This window comes from Lemur catta, chromosome 21 (genome assembly GCF_020740605.2).
Source record: "Lemur catta isolate mLemCat1 chromosome 21, mLemCat1.pri, whole genome shotgun sequence".
Taxonomy (NCBI): domain Eukaryota; kingdom Metazoa; phylum Chordata; class Mammalia; order Primates; family Lemuridae; genus Lemur; species Lemur catta.
Window position 1 is genome coordinate 8,683,633 of NC_059148.1, and position 18,896 is coordinate 8,702,528.

Consider the following 18,896-nt stretch of genomic DNA (forward strand, 5'->3'; position numbering starts at 1 on the left):
GAGCTATGACCGCACCACTGCACTCCAGCCTGGGTGACAGAGCAAGACCCTGTCTCAAACAAAAAAGAGAAAAAATGGGTTTTGGAGGTCAACACACCTGGGTTTGAATACCAGTTCTGGCAGCTAATAGTTATGTTATCATGGACAAGTAATTCTTCCCTCCCCTCTGCCTCAGTTTCTTTATAAAGTAGGGGTTACGCTTCACAGGGTTGTGGTAAAGATAGTATTAATATGTAAGGATTTTCCTAAGTCTCTTAGCACTGTGACTATGGTCATTATGATTAATGAGGCCTTCTCATTTTATTACTCTACTTTAGGGCCAGAGGCACATGGAGCCTGTGCTGCTACCCTTGAATATTAGTCATTGGAGGAGACTTAATGTTCTTGGTCTTTGTTGGTATTATGTCTAACTGTTCTAGTTAATTGCTAGCCTGCTCACCTGGACCATTCTCAAATTCTTTCCCAGTGGAGGCGGGAGGGAATAGTTGAGGAGGAAGGAAACATAGGGGAATGACCAGGAAGTGGGTAGCCCCTTTGCTTCAGCTAGGTCTCTCTGTCATATGACAAGTTCAGAACACAGTGAAATTGCAAAGATTACTTCTAAATAGTACCGCTTTGGATTAGAGAGTATGTTACAGAGCATACTAAGTCTGAATATGTGCTACCCTAGCGTGCTTCAAATAAAACACAGCTGCTTGGTTGTGACTGTTTAGGATAATGGATAGTTACAATACTAAATCCTGATAGGGTATCTTAGATCTAGCCTTATTTTTCCTATTCATGGGGAGAGAAATGTTAGTTTTTCATGAGTCACTACAAGTTTTTTGTCTTTCCATGTCTATGCATACATATGTATAATTGAGCGTGGGGTTGTTTTTCATTCCCTGTATACATATCAAATTTTTGTCCTTCAGGAAGAAGCCTGAACATGGAATATGGAATCTTCTTTTTGTAGCTTGGCCAACATTATCAAGGCATATGTATAGGGCATGGCTGAGTTAGGACTAAAACTTAGACCTCCTGATTTGAAGCCTGGTGTTCTTTTCTGATGTTACCTCCTTTTTAGGGTATCATATGATGAATGGTAATAAATAATAATATATAAAATAATTTCAAAAACATAATACCTTTTATTTTGAAGGCTTGCTTTCTTTTAGGCTGCATCTGCTATTTCTGTAATCTTCATAACCCTTGGGCTTTACTCATTTTTCAGCCAAGCAAATGATCTCTACAGCTGTTAAGTAACTCAACTCGTGCCTCTCAGCTAGTGAGGGACAGGGCCAGAATTGAAACCTCACCTGGTCTTTAGCCTCTGTTTTATTACTGAAGAGATTAAAAAATGCCGTGTAGTGTTTGTTCAAGCTCTGAGCTCCCCAGAGTACCTTTTCTGGAGAAGGTTGTATACATATGTGTTAATGACATCAGATTGTAAGCCATGGTACCTATAGTATATTGGAATATTGACTCTTAATATAAAATTATGAGTAAATGCAAAGCATTTACTCTTACTGGTTTTATAGCTAAAATGACTTTATGCTAACTTTTATTTGCTCACTTAATTGTTTGCAGCCTCTAAAAAAACCTTCTTGGTTAGTGAATTTAAGAGAACCAAACTAAAGTAAGGAATACATTTTCTCTTAAAGCAGTCATTAGTATTATCTACCTACTTATTTTTGGAACATTAATTTGGATCAGTCTAACTTACTTAGTATCTGAAGACAAGTTAATTTTTATCTGTGAAACAAAGTACTGTAGTTTTGTGTTCAGATAATTAAAGTTCACTAAAATGGGTGCTTAGAGAACAGCTTAATAGCTTTCTCTAAAAATAACCCATTCACAGTTGATAGGTAGCATTTTAGTTGCTTAACAACATGTACAGAGTATGGTGCTTATACATGAGATATCTACTTCATTTAGACACACTTTATAATCCACAAATATTATTGAGCCTCTGCTGCGCGATATGACAATAATGACGGGGGACTAGGCAGGATGGGAAGAAAACCTGAACATACCAGAAATTTTATGTCAAAGTCTTTAAAATGATTGTGGAAGGCTGGGCATTTATTCTAATGATACTGCCATTGCTCAAAACCTACTTGGAAAATTTCCCTTGAAATTGCCTTCAATATGAGCTTATGAACCATGAAAAACAACCCCATAATTCTGTAGCACAGCTCAGTTGTTTTTTTTTTTTTTTTAAAGTCACCTTTTGAGGTATATATATGCAATAAAGTACATCTTTTTTCAGCATACAGTTCAGTGAAGTCTTGACAAATGTATGTACTTGTGTCATCGCCACCACAGTGAAGACACAGAACACGTACATCACTCCAGAAAGCTCTCTTGTGCCCCTTTGCGGTCAGTCTGTGCCTCAGGTAACCACGGACCAGTTTTCCATCACTGTAGATTAGCTTCAGCTTTTCTAGAGTTTCATGTAAATGGCATCAAAAAGTATGTTCTCCTTTTGTTTCTGGCTTCTTTCACTTAGCATAGTGTTTTTCAGATTCCCCCTTGTTGCATATTTCAGTGGTGTTTCTCTTTCATTGCTGAGTACTATTCCGTCGTATGTAGGATGTACCACACTTCAGTTACCCTTTCCTTGTTGATGAACATTTGGGGCTGTTAGGAATAAAGCTCCTACAACATTTGTATACCAGTCTGTGTGGACATATATTTTCATTTTTCTTGGGTAAATACTTAGGAGTGGAATTGCTAGGTTGCATAAGCATGTATTTCACTTTTTCAGAAACAACCAAACTTGTTTTCCGTAGAGCATGTTGTACCATATTGCAATCCCACCTCAGTATATGCACCCTCACCAACACTTGGTATGGTCAGTCTTTTTTATTTTAGCCACTCTAATGGGTATGTGGTTTCAATTTGCATTTCCCTTGTGACTGACTCATCAGTCATATTTTCATGTTGTTGTCACACAGGAAGTGTCTATTATTATCTTTTGTCTATCTTTAATATTGGGTGGTGGTCTTATTTTGAATTTGTAAGGGTTCTGTATATGTTCTAAAATGAGTCTTGCATGTTGCAAATCTCTTTTCTCCCATCTGCGCAGCTCATGTTTGACCACAGTGATACTGTCCAGCTTGCTCACCATCTCATTCACGGATCTCACTCAGGCTTTCCCTTCCAGTCTTGCTGTCCCCACTGTCATCACTCTTGTACGCTCCAGGGGCTTTATTACCCACTTCAGAGGTGTGGTTTTTCTTTTTCTCTCCTTCTTTTCAAATTGTTTTACTGTCTTGGGAGTGCTGGATGCTACGTGTCCTGCAGTTTTACACAGTGAACTGATCTGCTTGAAATGCCAGTTATGTGCTTGTTGCTTAGCCCACGCTGTTAGCAGTCACATCTCGCTGGTACCATTGCAGTGCTCTGAATGGTTTCCTTTTTTTACTTTCCCTTTTTACAGTTCAGTTCCCATCTTAGCTAGAGAGATTATTTAAAAATATAAGTTGGGTACTTTTATCTCCCAGCATAAAGTAGAGGGTGCTCTTAAGATAAATCTTAAATCCTTAGCAGTAACCGCAGGTCACTGCCTATTTCTTCAGCCTCTGCTTCATGCTCTCTGCTTGGTACCTTCTAGCCACAATGACCTTCTTAGGGGTCTGTCCACAAATATTCCAGCATGACCCTTCCCTGCTCATAGAATACTTGCCTTCTTTGCTACCACCCAACCTGGCTAATTCCTGCTCATCTTTCAGGTATCTGTTTAAATGCCTCTCTAACTTCCTTAGAGAGAAAGAGCCTTCCGTAAGCCCTTTATTAAAAGGATTTGTTTTGTAAAATTTGGATTCGGTCAAAAGTCCACGCTCAAGGATCCAGATGGCCACATGTGGCCCTGAGGCCACAAGTTCCCCACCCCTTGAAGTTCTCTAATTAGCCTTAATAACATTAGTTAGATTATTTGCATTTTCCTTAGCATGCATCATAATTTACTTATAGTCATATAATAAATACATTTATATAATTGGTACTAATATCTATGTCTCTTTATAGCTCTCCCAAATTATTTAAAGTTTTTGAGGGCAGAGAGCTTTCTGTTTTCCCTGCTGTATCCACAGTGCTTAATACAATGTTGATGAATAATTGGTATTTGATAAATAAATAAAATTGACTTTTTAACATTTGAATGTTTTTAAAGTTATTTCGTGCGCATCCTTCAAGATCCCAAGCTGATATTCCTTTCTCTTGAATACAAACTTCTCTCCTAGTTTCCTGTCTCTACTAGAGTTCTTTGTCTTTTTTATGCCATGGGTCCTTTAGGCAGTTGGTGAAACGGGTTGCTCCTTCTCAGGTTAATGTTTTTAAATGAATAAAATAAAATATATGAGATTACGAAGGAAATCAGTTATAATGAAATAACATTTTTGAAATATTAAGAAAATAAGTCTTTTACATATGTGCTTCTTTACTAATGCCTTAAATAGCAAGATCAAGCAGTAGGTCTAAGAATTACTGTAATTTCAAAGCCGTGATGGATATAAATGTTGTGAGAATTACAACTGTAGTCTTTTCACTGGTCTTCCCGTTTCTAGTTTTAGCCTCCTTCAGTCAGTTCTATACCTGTATTTCTGATAGTGCTACTTTCGTTTTCTATTATCAGAGCAAAGTATAGATTTCTCAGCTTTCCAGTAATATCACCTTTTGCTCTTCCCCTGGACAGGTGTAAACTCCAGCCATATTGAACTGTCCAACACTGGCGCTCAACCTTTCGTGCCTTGGCTCCCGCAGCGCCTTTGTTCTACAATGCCTTTCTCATGGGCTGCCTCCTAAAATCCTGCCTGCTTTTTAAGGCACTGTTAAGCAGCACCTGACATGTAACAAGAACTCAATAAAATGTAGCTGTTGTTAAAAAAGAATTATTCATAACTTCTTTTCAATATCACCATCACCTGATCCCTAGGAAATAAACTGTAAACATTTTGAGTAATATATTTCTATGAACCAAGGCAAAGCAGTATTATCAGTAAGTGTAGGCAAGTATAATGCAAAGCAAATGCGTAAATGATCAATGTTTAGAATTTAGTTTTGCTCTCAGTGTGAATATTTATCAGTTTTACATCACAGCACAATGAGAAAATGATTTAAATAGACTTGGACATTTCTTACCCTCTATACTTAGTTACAAAAAACCCACCAATCCGTAATAAGATAGATTTAGAGTACTGTCAGTCTTTTTTTTTTTTTGGAGACAAAGTCTCACTCTGCTCCCTGGGCTAGAGTGCCGTGGCGTCAGCCTAGCTCACAGCAACCTCAAACTCCTGGGCTCAAGCGATCCTACTGCCTCAGCCTCCTGAGTAGCTGGGACTACAGGCATGTGCCACCATGCCCAGCTGATTTTTTCTGTATATATTTTTAGTTATTTAGCTAACTTATTTCTATTTTTAGTAGAGACGGGGTCTCGCTCTTACTCAGGCTGGTCTCAAACTCCTGAGCTCAAACGATCCACCCGCCTCGGCCTCCCAGAGTGCTAGGATTACAGGAGCAAGCCACCGCGCCCAGCTGAATGTCCTGATTTAAAGACATAAGGATGCCTGTGGGCAACTCAGAGGGAGGAGACCATGGTTCTGTCCTTCCGGCAGCATCCGGAGAGAGATGAAGGTTGGGAGTCCTTAGCAGAAGCTGCAGTGGATAGCGCTGCTGCAGAGAAATGATGTAGCGAAGAAAGGCCTGAGGAGAGAACTCAGGAGATGAGGACGGGGAACTGAGTGTGGAAGTAATAAATGATAATGGAATGAGAACCCTTGTTGTCCATTTCTGAAGCCCATGTGCTTAACCATGCAGCAGAGAGAGTGAAGTTGCCCAAGCCAAAGAAGGAAAGAGTTGAAACAGGAGAGACTGAGAGAGAGGGATGGAAAGCACTCACTGAGTCTGCATGAGGTCGCTCATGCTAACCTCGGCCTGAGTCAGTAAATGGGGGGAAGAGGGACAGGAGTGGAGAGTACAGCTGACTACGTATTACTACTTATTTTATTATTTTTAATTTTTTTCTCTTTTTCCCATTTCAAGAATGAACAGTTGACTATTTTTTAAAGAGTGCTAATAAGGCAAGTAGGAGGAAAACAAGTAGAAAATCCAGGTAGACAACGGAGAGAGGCACGGGGTGTTATGAAATCAGTGGTGGGTCGAAGAGGGGGGGACGGGGGGGGGACCAGGTGGGGTGAGAGAGAAGGCTCCTGAGGCCCAGTCGGGGTGAGAAGAGAGAGTAAAATTTCAGGCAGCGCAGACCCATGTGCCAAGGTGCAGAGGCCCGTGGGAGCCGGGGGTGGTGGAGCAGTGAGTGGGCCACAAGGCGACACAGCAGGGGGTGAAGCTGGAGGGTAAGCTAGAGCCAGCCCATACCTAGGTATCTACAGTTTTATCCTGGGGGCCCCACCAAAGGATGTTAACCAGAGATTTTAAGCATGGCAACATTTTTATTTTTATAAAGTTTCCTCAGGCAGCAGTGTGTTGAAAGAATGGAATGAGCAGGGTGGTGCACCAGGTAGTCCGGAAGCAAGGAACCCTTTTAGCCAACCCTGAATGAGTGGGAGCCACAGCTCTGGGTAAAAGGGCCAAGGGCAGACTCAGAAGAAGTGGGTGCCTATTTCACAAACATCATGTTTCCTAGCTGGGTCCTATTCACATTATCTCCATCCAATTAGACCAGATTCCTCAAAGGCAGAACTATATATTCTAAATTGCTCATATCTTCTTTATAGCAATTGTAACCAAATTTGCAGGGGAGAAACAAAATACTATGCCTGTCTGATGCCTCCTAATGGAAGATTTGATAATAAAAATCCTGTAGGTAAGCCACAAATGCCATAAGGAATAAAATGTTAGCCAGCCACAAGTACTTTGTTCTTGACAACTTGGCATCCACCTGTCGTAGCCCCAGCCCCAAGATACCTGAAATACCAATGAGCCCCAGGCCTAAGTAGCCCAAAGATATTTCAAATGTAGTCTTGAGCCCATCCCTCACACCTTGAGGGCTGACTGGACTTAGTGACTTGTTTTCAAGTAACAGAATTTGGAAAGGAAAAAATAGTGACTTTACAGGAGAGAAACCCAGCAGATCAACCGAGTGATCACGGTGAACATCACCCAGTGATACCATGTTGGTAACATGGACCCCTGCCATATGATGAGACAGGAATGGCATTTCACCTCTGTAATATTCTTCCACAAACCCATAACCTCAGTCTAATAATGACAAAAACATCAGACAAACCCAATTTGAGGGACATTCTACAAAATACTTGATTAGTACTCCTTAAAACTGTCAGTGTCATGAAAACAAAGAGTAAAAAGCTATCACAGACCAGAGGAGACTGAGCAGACATGGTAGCTAAATGCATGTGGCATCCGGGAGTGGATCCTGGAACAGAAAAAGGACATCAAGTGGAAAAAGTGGTGAAATGTGAATAAACTCTGGAGTTTAGTTAACAGTTACACACCAGTGTTGGCTTCTTGGTTTTGATAAACATACTACAGTAAAGTGAGATATTAACATCAGGGGAAACTGAAACTGGGTGAGGGGCATAGAGGTATCTTTGCAACTTTTCTGTAAATCTAAAATTATTCCAACATAAAATTTTAATTAAAAAAGGCATTCCACTAAAGGATACCACTAAAATTTTCAAAATAATTAGCATGTCAATAATAGGAGCTTAATTTAATAACTAGAAGGAAACAAACATTTCATAATTAGTTATTTTAATCTCCAATAGAAATATAGGTAAATACTGATGTATAAAAATATTCCTAAAAAGATAACTGAAAACCTTACCTGACTGAATTTTATAAGTTAAATTCCACCTCAGTCATTTGACAAACATTTACTGAATACCTACTAGGGCCTAAAATACTCAATGCAAATTGAAAGACATCGTTCCACCTGCCTCTCTCCCTTTGAGGATACTTAAGAATAGGGATGAGATATACAGGTATTCCAGCACTACCTAAAAGAACAAAACCTGTATTGCCAAGCATAAGAATACATGATGGAATATTAACGGGTCATTGTGCAGCAATTAAAATAAGTACAAAGATATTACTTAAAGATTCAAAATAAAATTACAGATTGCAGATTAAAAATATTTATCCAGAGGAAGCAATTTATAAAACAAGCTGTAAGTGGGATAATGAGTGATTTAAATTTCTTGTTTATTCCATTGGGAGGAAAAGTAACCAATAAAATGTAGCATATAAGACACGGCAGCTTAAAATAAATACTTGAGATTGTAAATGAGTTCCTAAAGTTCTAAATACCTTCACAGGCTTCTGCTTCCAGCCATAATGGAAGAACAGAAACTGATTTACTCTCATGCCTTAAACAATTAAAAAAACCCAGACAGTGTATTAATATAGATGAAACAACAGTTTTCTGACATCAAACAGGCAGCACAGGCAGCAAGGTGAGCCCACGATGGCCCAAGCCTACTGCCTGGAGGGTTTCAGAGAGGGGAGGTCCAAATGGAGCCCGGCAGTCTCCCTGGGCTAAGGACAGAATGTGGGATTTGGAGAGTCCAAGTCAGTCAGGATTTGTGGGGCAGAGTACTGGAAAGAAGAGAACTTCACAGGGAGTTGGGGAGATCTGCAGACGATTCCCTTTTGAGTCTTCAGGTGAGTATTGATCAGAGCACGTGCTGGATGAAATTCCAAGGCAGAGCAAAGAACAGTAGGTGGAGCAGGTGGAACGACCTATGTGTGACAAGGCTGGGAGTAGTTCCTGTCCCATCAACTAGAGAAGAAAGACCCCCTAACACACAAGGCATCAAATTGAGTCCTCAGAAGGGGACAAAAGTGCCTCAGTACTGGGGACAAATCAGTCTTTGACTAAACAGCTATTCTGGACCTGCCTAAGAACACTTAAATCAAGCCTTGAAGGATCAGATTGTTTCCAGGTAACTTATTTGCATCCCAGAAAAAAAAAATCCAAAATATTTAGTGGAATACCCCCAAAATCTAGCACTCAATAATGCAAACTTCACATTTTGTTTCCAACCAAAATTTATGATATCTCAAAAAGCAGGAAATTATGATCCATAATGAAGAGAAAAATCGATCAAAAACCAAATCCAGAAATGGCAAGGATGATGGAATTAGTAGACAAGAATATTAAAACAGCTATTATAAATACGCTCCGTATGTTTAAGAAAGTAGAGGCACTTGAGCATAAGGAGACAAATGAAAGGTATAAAAAAGACCCAAACCAAACTTCTAGAGTTAAAAAAATACAATGGTTGGGATTAGCAACAGATCACATCCTGATGGAAAATTTGGTGAACCAGAAGACACAGCAGCAGAAACTATCCAAAATGTAACACTAAGAGGGAAAAAAAAAAAGACTAGGCATGGGGAGAAAACGGCATCAGTGAGCTGTGGAACAAGATCAAGTGACCTACCGTACGTTTAACTGTTGTCACGTGTACAAAATCTAAAGGAAAGTAATTACTTATTTCTATAAAAGTGTTAATATCCAGGAAAAAAACCATATAAGTGCTCTCTCAACACCTATTTTAAAACTACACAATAAGTGCTAGTTAATAATGGAAAGAAACTGTCATTAAACAGAGTGAAAACTTTCTGACATCCAAGTATCAGCCCAGACCAGCTGCAGTTAGACACTTATGACATTCATCTCTTAGACTGTAAGAGAAAGTATTTTCAGATTTGCACTTGGACATGTAGGAATACTTTTATATATTCTGGACTCTGAGAAACATAAGAGACACTTCAAATCTACTACTGTTTGCCAGCTAGGACTGACAGCAGCAGTCTTGTTTGGGGGAAAAATACAATACATGGAGGAAAGGGCCTCTTCCAAATTGCTGTGTGACAACTATACCTTTTATACTTTAAAAAGACATTATTTCAAAGTTTCAGGATTTCTTGTTATGTTATTAGAGCTTAGGAACTAAACTTTATTCTTAAGACTTTATTTGAATAGCTTTACTTTTTGTAGTAAAATACAGTTCCTTTTGCTGACAGTTACTTCTTTGATTATTTCTCATAATGTTCATTCCCCCCATCCTGAATGTACTTGTTTTTCTCTAGATGCATTTGGGTCTGTCCACGGCCCTGAAAGTAGGGCACTGAGCACTATTACTATTCTCCAGTGCTGCTAGTCCCCCGGAAAGTCAGGAAGCAGCGACCCCGCCTGATCCCCACAGCCCCACTTGCAGTGCCATGCGCCCTTCCATGTGTGTCTGTGCTGTGGGGCTTGAGCAGCCCTCTGCACACGGCCGCTCGCACTGGGTACCTTTCACACCGCCCATTCCTTTCAATGCCATGTTTACTACTGGGTAGAAAGCAACAGTTGTTGACACTTAGTACTTTTAAGTCTTGTTTCTCCCTGTGTCAGGGTTTCTGTTTTTGGTGTATATGAGGCAGATGTATACTCAACAGCAATTAGAGTACATTAAAAATGTAAAAAAAAGCCTCAGAATTCTTAGGAGCTTGGCTGGGCGCGGTGGCTCACACCTGTAATCCAAGCACTCTGGGAGGCCGAGGTGGGTGGATCATTTGAGCTCAGGAGTTCAAGACCAGCCTGAGCAAGAGCGAGACCCCGTCTCTACTAAAAATAGAAAGAAATTGGCCAAACAACTAAAAATACATATAGAAAAAATTAGCTGGGCATGGTGGCGCAGACCTGTAGTCCCAGCTACTCAGGAGGCTGAGGCAGTAGGATCGCTTGAGCCCAGGAGTTTGAGGTTGCTTGTGAGCAAGGCTGACGCCACGGCATTCTAGCCCGGACAACAGAGTGAGACTCTGTCTCAAAAATAAATAAATAAATAAATACATACATACATACATACATACATACATAAATAAATCAGGACATTCATAACTGTCCATGGCCCCCACCCCCATCTTCAGTTTACACCTCCAAGACCCAGGCCCACCTCTCATGTTTGCAAGGCCTAGGTCAAGAATACAAATGGGACCCCACATATTGTAAAAAATCAAGCTAAGAAACATTAAATAGCATATGTTTTCTCCTCCCACCATGACAGATAGACCTTCTTAATGACCTGGAAGGCCAGGCTCAAATAGAGAATTCTCAAACTTCTTAGAGTTCTGTGTCAGCAGTTCCAGGAGAGCAGGCCTGCAGCATCTCCTTCTTCCCTTACCAGCTACAGTGCTGTCCCCCACTGTGAGCTTGAGCCCCTGGGCATGGCCTGCCACCTGCAGTCTGTCTAGGCGCAGTGTACACCTGCGAACAGCTGCCCCTTGGCCACCCCTCAGGTACACACACTGGGCATAGGCCTGCACAGCCCCAGTTGCAGGGAATTCTGGGGCTCCTGATGGCCCTGTTCCCTTGACCCCAAAAACCTCCTCATGAGAAGGGGCATGGCTGGGTGGGGGCCAGTGGTCCCCTCAGATGGCTCAGTTTCCCTCTCCATGTGTTTCCTCCTGCTTTTCTTTGTGCCCTTGCTTTTCTGACAGAAGCCTCTCATCATTCAGGATATGGCTTGTATAGGCCTCATCTTCTTTTAATCCTTCTTTTAATACGCGATTTGGAATTAATCTACCCAACTTCTTGTGTCAGAAGTACTTTACTATGATAAAAGGCAGAGTATGTTGTGTGCTCCTGTCTCCTTCCCTCACTAAATTGCAAGTTTCTTAAGAGCAGGATCATCATTTGTCACTGCCACCAGTCCTTACATGAGGTCTCACAAATGAGAAGTGCTTGCGAAGTGTGGCTTGAATTCACCACAGCTCTGGCGTCACTCTTGTGTTGTTGTGGTAACCCTATCAAAACAGGAAATGAAGTTAGTTTAGCATGACTTGTTCATAATTGACTCATGCTGGTTCCCTTTTCTTCCCTAAGCAATCACAAAACATATGTTAAATAATCTCCTCCAGAATTGTGTGAATGTCTGCTTCCATATTTAGTGGTCAGTACACTTCTGGAATCTCCCTGTTCCCGCCCACTCCAGCTCTGGAATGGACCATGTATCCAACGAGCCCTGGTTTCCCCCCCACTCTTTTTTAAATAAAGTGTAAAGTTGGGTAAGTTTGTACACATTATGTATTCCATGAAACCATCAACACAATTAGGATAGTGAACATATTCATCACCTCCAAGTTACCTGGTTCCCGTTGGTAATTCACCCTCCCCAGGCAACCCTACCGATCTGCTTTCTGTCCGTATAGATTAGTTTATATTTTATATAAATGGAAGTACTTTTCTTTTGGTCTGGCTTCACTCAACATAATTATTTGAGATTCATCTGTGTTGCGTGTATCAATAGTCCATTCATTTTCATTTTCAAATAGCAGAACCGATCTGTTTTGAGAATTGAGATGAGTGTGTTCATCTCCAGCCTTGACCTCTTCCCATTCCCCACTATTTATGGGTCTTAGGATTGAATTCATCTGAGACTTGAGGCTGTGTTCATGTAAGAATGTCTGGGTGCTCTCAATGTCTTGAGCTCTTCAAGGGGAGAGTATTATTTATAATCTTTGTGTCCTAGTGTTACAACAGTCCTCAGTATGTAGAAGATACTAACCCAATGCTGGATAAAAGTTTCCTCCCTTATTTTGCGTGCTGTTTTCTTTAAAAATATATACCCAATTCCAGATTCTTGTTTTGTTTTGTTTGAGACAGGGTCTCTGTTGCCCAGGCTGGGGTGCAGTGGTGTCTTCATAGCTCGCTGCGACCTCAACCTCCTGGACTCAAGCCATCCTCCTGCCTCCCTCCCTGGTAGCTGGGACTACAGGCCGCACCACCACACCTGGCTAATTTTTGTGTTCTTTCTAGAGACAGGGTCTCACTCTGTTTCCCAGGCTGGTCTCAAACTCTTAAGCTCCGGTGATCCTCCCACCTCAGCCCTCCAAAGCACTGGGATTATATAAATAGATGTGAGCCACTATGCCCCGCCCCAATTCCTATTTTAAAGATTATTCTCTCAGGTGAGAATGAGGTTAAAAGAAGACATTTTGTACTCCTTCCAATAATATTGTAATTTCTTTTTCAAATCTTTTTGTATTGGTAAGGAATTCCAAAATGATTGTGCTTTCTCCTTTAACTAGGGTATTCCACTAGTATTTTTCTTTTTTATCCCTAATTTAAAAAGAACTAAAAAGTTGTTTGGTATTTTATTTTCTTGAAGAGGTTCATGTGGCTCATAAGTCAAAACAATATAGAGAGGTATACGGGGAAAGGTTACACTCCCCTCTATCTCTGTCCCTCCTCCCATCCTCACTCCTATTACTTCCTTGTCTCTTTCTAGAGTTTGTTTTAATGCAAATATAAGCAAATGTTAATATATAATATTGCTTTAATTCTGTATTAGAAACAACATAACGTACTAGCCACTTTTTTTTTTCACTTACTAGATCTTGAAGATCTTTCCATATCATTTTTTTAGCTTCATAGTATTCCATTGTGTGGATAGCCACTCCCCTATTGATGGGCATTTTTAATTAAAGTTTTTATTGTGAAATAATTGTAGATTTACATCTAGTTGTAAGAGACAATACAGAGGGATTCCAGTTTCCTCCAGTGGTAATATCTTACATAATTATTGTTCAGTAACATAACAGGCAGATTGACACTGATACAATCTGCAGAGTTCATTCACATCTCACTAGTTTTGTATGCACTCATTCATGTATGTAATTAATTCTGTGTGATTTTATCATGTATGTAGGTTCATGTAACCACTGTCATTCTTTTTTGATATCCCTTGAAATGTCTGATTTTTTTTTTCCCTTCTTTAGCATGCCTTATTCTCCCTTTTAAAAATTTTCTTTAAAAGCTGGGTGCAGTGACATGTGCCTATAGTCCCAGCTACTCAGGAGACTGAGGCAGGAGGATCCCTTGAGCTCAGGAGTTCAAGACCAGCCTGGGCAACATAGTGAGACTTCATCTCCTTTTAAAAAAAACGAAAACAAACAAAACGCAACTCAATTCTAGGAAAAAAAATAAAAAAAGCCACACATAAAATTTGCTGTCTTAACCATTTAAAAAAAATTTTTTTGTCTTAACCATTTTTAAGCATTCAGTTCAGTAGTACAGTTAAGTATGTTCACATTGTTGTGCAATAGATTTCTAGAACTTTTTCATTTTGGAAAACTGAAACAGTGTACTCATTGAACACATCTTCGCATTTTCCCCTCTCCCCAGCCTTTGGTAACTACCATTCTACTTTCTGATTCTGTGAGGTTGATAACTTTAGCAGCATTTCTGTTTTTATGACTGGCATAATGACAGTTGGCATAATGTCCTCAAGGTTCATACAGGTTGTAGCATGTGATAGAATGACCACCTTTTTGTTTTTTCCCCCAACTTTATTGGTATAATTGACAAATAAAAATTGTATATATTTACGGTTTACAATGTGGTGTTTTGATATGTGTATACATTGTGAAGTAATTTCCACAGTCAAGCTAATTAACATATCCATCACCTCACATAGTTACCCTTGTGTGTGGTGTGGACAATTAAGATCTCTTCTCTTTCCTGCATGCTATACAGTATTATTAAGATTAGCAATAGTCACCATACTGTACATCAAATCTCCAGAACTTATTCATTCTGCATAGAGACTTTGTACCCTTTGACCAACATCTCCCCAGTTCTGCCACATCTCAGCCCATTGCAACTACTGTTATATCCTCTGCTTCTATAATTTTTTTTTTAGATTCCACGTGTGAGTGAGATCATACAATATTTGTCTTTCTATGCCTGGATGATTTCACTTAGCATGATGTCTTCCAGGTTTATCCATGTTGTCACAAATGAGAAGATTTCCTTCTTTATTAAGGCTGAATAATATGCCATCGTGTCTATATGCCACATATTCTTTATCCATTCATCCTTTGATGGCCACTCAGATTGATTACACACCTAGGCTGAATAATGCTGCGATAAATATGGGGATACAGATATCTCTTTAAGGTACTGATTTAATTTCCTTTGGATGTATACCCAGAAGTGGTGTTATTGGATCATATGGTAATTTTATTTTAATTTTTTGAGGAACCTCGATACCGTTATCCATAATGGCTGTGCTTATTTACATTCCCACCGACAGTGTACAAGGGTTCCCTTTTCTCCACATCTTCCCCAGGACTTATCTTGTCTTTTTGATAACAGCCATTCTAATAGGTGTGAGGTGATACCTCTTGTGGTTTTGATTTGATTTTCTCTGATGATTAGTGATGGTGAGCATTTTTTCATATACCTATTGGACATTTGTATATTTTCTTTTGAGAAATGTCTATTCAGGTTCTTCACCCAATTTTATTTTACTTACTTACTTACTTACTTACTTACTTATTTATTTATTTATTTTTGAGACAGGATTTCTCTCTGTTGCCCAGGCTAGAGTGTCCTGGTATCATCATAGCTCACAGCAACCTCAAACTTCTGGGCTCAGGGATCCTCCTCCCTCAGCCTCCCAAGTAGCTGGGACTACAGGCACTCACCCCCACGCCCAGCTAATTTTTGTATTTTTTTGTAGAGACAGGGTGTCATTCTTGCTCAAGCTGGTCTCGAACTCCTTGCCTCAAGTTATCCTTCTGCCTTGGCCTCCCAGAGTGCTAGGATTATAGGTGTGAGCCACCATGCCTGACAAATTTTAAAAAAAATTCTTCCAATCCGTGAACACAGGATAGCTTTTCATTTATTTGTGTCGTCTTCAGTTTCTTTCATCAGCAATTTTATTATACAGATCTTTCACCTTGGCTAAATTTATTCCTACGTATTTTATTTTATTGATGCTATTATAAATGGGATTGTTTTCTTAATTTCTGTTTTGGATAGCTTTTTGTTAGTATATAAAAACAGAAGTGATTTTTGTATGTTGATTTTTGTGTCCTGCTACTTTACTGAATTTATTAGTTTTAACAGTTTTCTGGTGGATTCTTTAGGGTTTTTTATACATTAACATAAGATCATGTCATATGCAAACAGAGACAATTTAATTTAACTTTCTTTCTGATTTGGGTGCCTTTTAGTTTTTTTTCTTGCCTAACTGTTCTGGCCAGGACTTCCAGTATTATGTTAAATAGAAGTTTTGAGAGTGGGCATTCTTCTCTTGTTCATTATCTTTTTCACCGTCGAGTATCTTAGCTGTAAGCTTGTCATACATGGCTTTTATTATGTTGAGATACATTCCTTCTATACCTAATTTGTTGAGAGTTTTTAAGTCATGAGAGGATATTGAATTGAATTTCCTTGGTTTTTTAGGGCAGAATAATATTCCACTGTATGCATATGCTGTATTTTTTTTATCCATTTGTCTGTCAGTGGACATTTGGGTTGCTTCCACGTCTTGGCTATGTGCATAATGTTGCAGTGAACATGGGTGTGCCAATACCTCTCTGAGATTCTGCTTTGAATTGTTTAGAGTATATTCCCAGAAGTGGGGTTGCTGGATCATATGGTAACTTTTTAATTTTTTGAGGAATTTCCGTAGTGGCTGTACTCTGTTATGTGCCTGCTGCTGATGCCCGGGGTTCCAGTTTCTTCCCCATCTTCACCAGCACTTTTCTGTTTTTCAGTAGTGGAAATCCTGATGGGTGTGAGGTGAGAGCTCATGTGGTTTTGATTTGCATTTCTCTAATGATGATTAGTGATGTTGAGCATCTTTTCATATGCTTCTTCGCCATTTATGTATCTTCTTTGCAGAAATGTCTATTCAACAGTGTGTCTTTTTACTGTGTTTCTTTTTCATGAACCATCTTTGGATTCCTGTGATAAATATTACTTGGTCATAATTGTTTTTTTAATGTGTTGTCAAACCATATTTACTCATTTATTTTTAGTTGATTTTCAAGCTTGTGTTTAGAAAAAAGATTGGTCTTTAGTTTGGGTTCTAGTTCATACATACATATATAATATTTCTCTTATTAGGATAAGTTAGGAAACTCTTCATCCTTTTAATCTTGAACAATTTATTTAACCTTAATTTTTGTTTTTGAAAAGAACAAATTTATCAGTTAAGAGAGAAAATATGTAAAAATCCTAAAAATAACCCACCTAAAGATTATATAATCACAAATTGGATTAATATCCCAGACTGGAACCATAAGTTGTTTAGAAGAAACAAAGTTACAGCAAAAAGCTGTGGTATAGTGATAGTTGGAGACAAAAGGGGAATGAGCAGAGATTAAACTCTTAGAGAAAAACAAAACAGGATCAGTAGTATCAAAGTGATTTTAAAGTACAAACTATTAAGAGACACCAAAAAGTCCATGATATGTCTTATTTGCTGAGTATCAGAACAATAAAGTATGTAAAACAGAACTGAGAAATCCAAGGAGACAGGAGCAAATACAGAGTTGTTATGGAAGAATGTAACTTCTTTGTGATCAGTTCTATGAAAGATAGAGTGTGTAAACCAAAAAGGCAGTAGAATGGATAGGTAGAACAGACAGAAACAGATCAAACTCCGTGGACAGAACAGGTGATAATGATCTCATGCTTTCTTACCTAAAAGGGGGTCAGTTGGTTATTTATGTCATATCTGAGTGAGTATTAATACAATATTAATACAACATTAACATAATATTAATACAACAGAGGGACACTCTGACCGTAAGCTCCTCCCTCCAGCAATCTCATTAGATTGTAATTTTGTAAAGCAAATTTATGGCTGCATTTGACTACTGTCTTCAGTAGAACTAGAAGTTTGTAATGTTGAGTTTAAACCAATATTTTGCAGCTATTTTAATCCATGTTCTCTTTTGTTGAACTCATGATCTGTGATTTGAATTAGTGAAAAAGACTTATTTCTAAAAATATTTGTTCCCAGTATTGAATAAGCTTGCTTAAACTAAACATCTCTTTGCCTGCCTACCTGAAAGTCACTGGTTTGAGCCCTTGTGCAGCAGACCAAAGCAAAATAAGATTTGGGTGGTGATTCTTTTAAATAAGAAAATATATTTTATTTCAAAGTATTTGGGGCACCTATGTGCAGTGTATTAATGGCTTGTGGCATAATTGGAGCTGAGTAAGACAAAGTCCTTCCCAGAGCATAGTCTTGCCTGGAATCAGACAGATGTATCAGTAGTCCTCAAAGCAGACTGATAAATATCATTATAGAAGCACAAGCTTTAGGATAAAGTTATTTTCCTGTTTTATATTTCTAGTACTTACCCTGAGGAAACAAGAAGTAATATCTTATTACCTGTCAATATTACTGCATTGCTTTGGCCAATGGACCAGATATGGACATTTATTAATATGAAAAGTTCTTACAGAAAAGCTTTCAGTAAAATATTGATCATAAAGATAGCAGTAATACTCAAGATTCAATTTTATCATAAAATCGAAGATACAATTTTTATTATTGCTTCTGCTTGGAATTCTATTAAGCCACATCTTCGGGCAGCTTGGAAATAGCTGGGCCTGGTGTTGTTGCTGCAAAGGTATTTTTGATGAATATTTCTTAGGTTTTGTTATAAACCTGTCCAGACATCTTGGTTCAGTTCCTTGTGGTGGAGGGGGAAGTAGTCATGTCATTTTGCAAGTAGGAGAAAGTTGATACAAGTAATCAAGGCGTCGGCCTCTTTGATCCATTTTTGTTAGGGGTGAAAATGTGATTGATGGTCATTTGAATGTTTCTGCTAAGTGAGAGGAATTCAATATAAGAGAAGGAAGTTGTTTTGGAGGCAAAAGTGATTACTCTCACCAGAATGCAGTTGCTGTTTAAGACAGTGAGAAAATGCTTTGTTTATGTGTGTGTGGCAGGAACCCCTGTTTCTGAGTTTATGAAAATCGGCATCCACACAGTTCCCAGGCTTGGGCCTTCTGTTAACTTTGAGCTTCAGCATCTGCAATCTTGTGTCAGCTGCATCCATCCTCCCTAGCTTAAGCCCCTTTTGTGGGTGATACACATGCCACCTTCGTGGGTATGAAACAATGTTTACACAGAGTGTTA

The 18,896-nt window shown here is 39.0% G+C and overlaps 1 protein-coding gene across 1 annotated transcript in view; it reads left to right on the forward strand.

Moving 5' to 3' along the window:
• The window catches only part of MAPK1 (mitogen-activated protein kinase 1), a 99,602-nt gene that overhangs the window by 37,493 nt on the left and 43,213 nt on the right, over positions 1–18,896 (forward strand). The gene's annotated exons all lie outside the window — the stretch shown is intronic.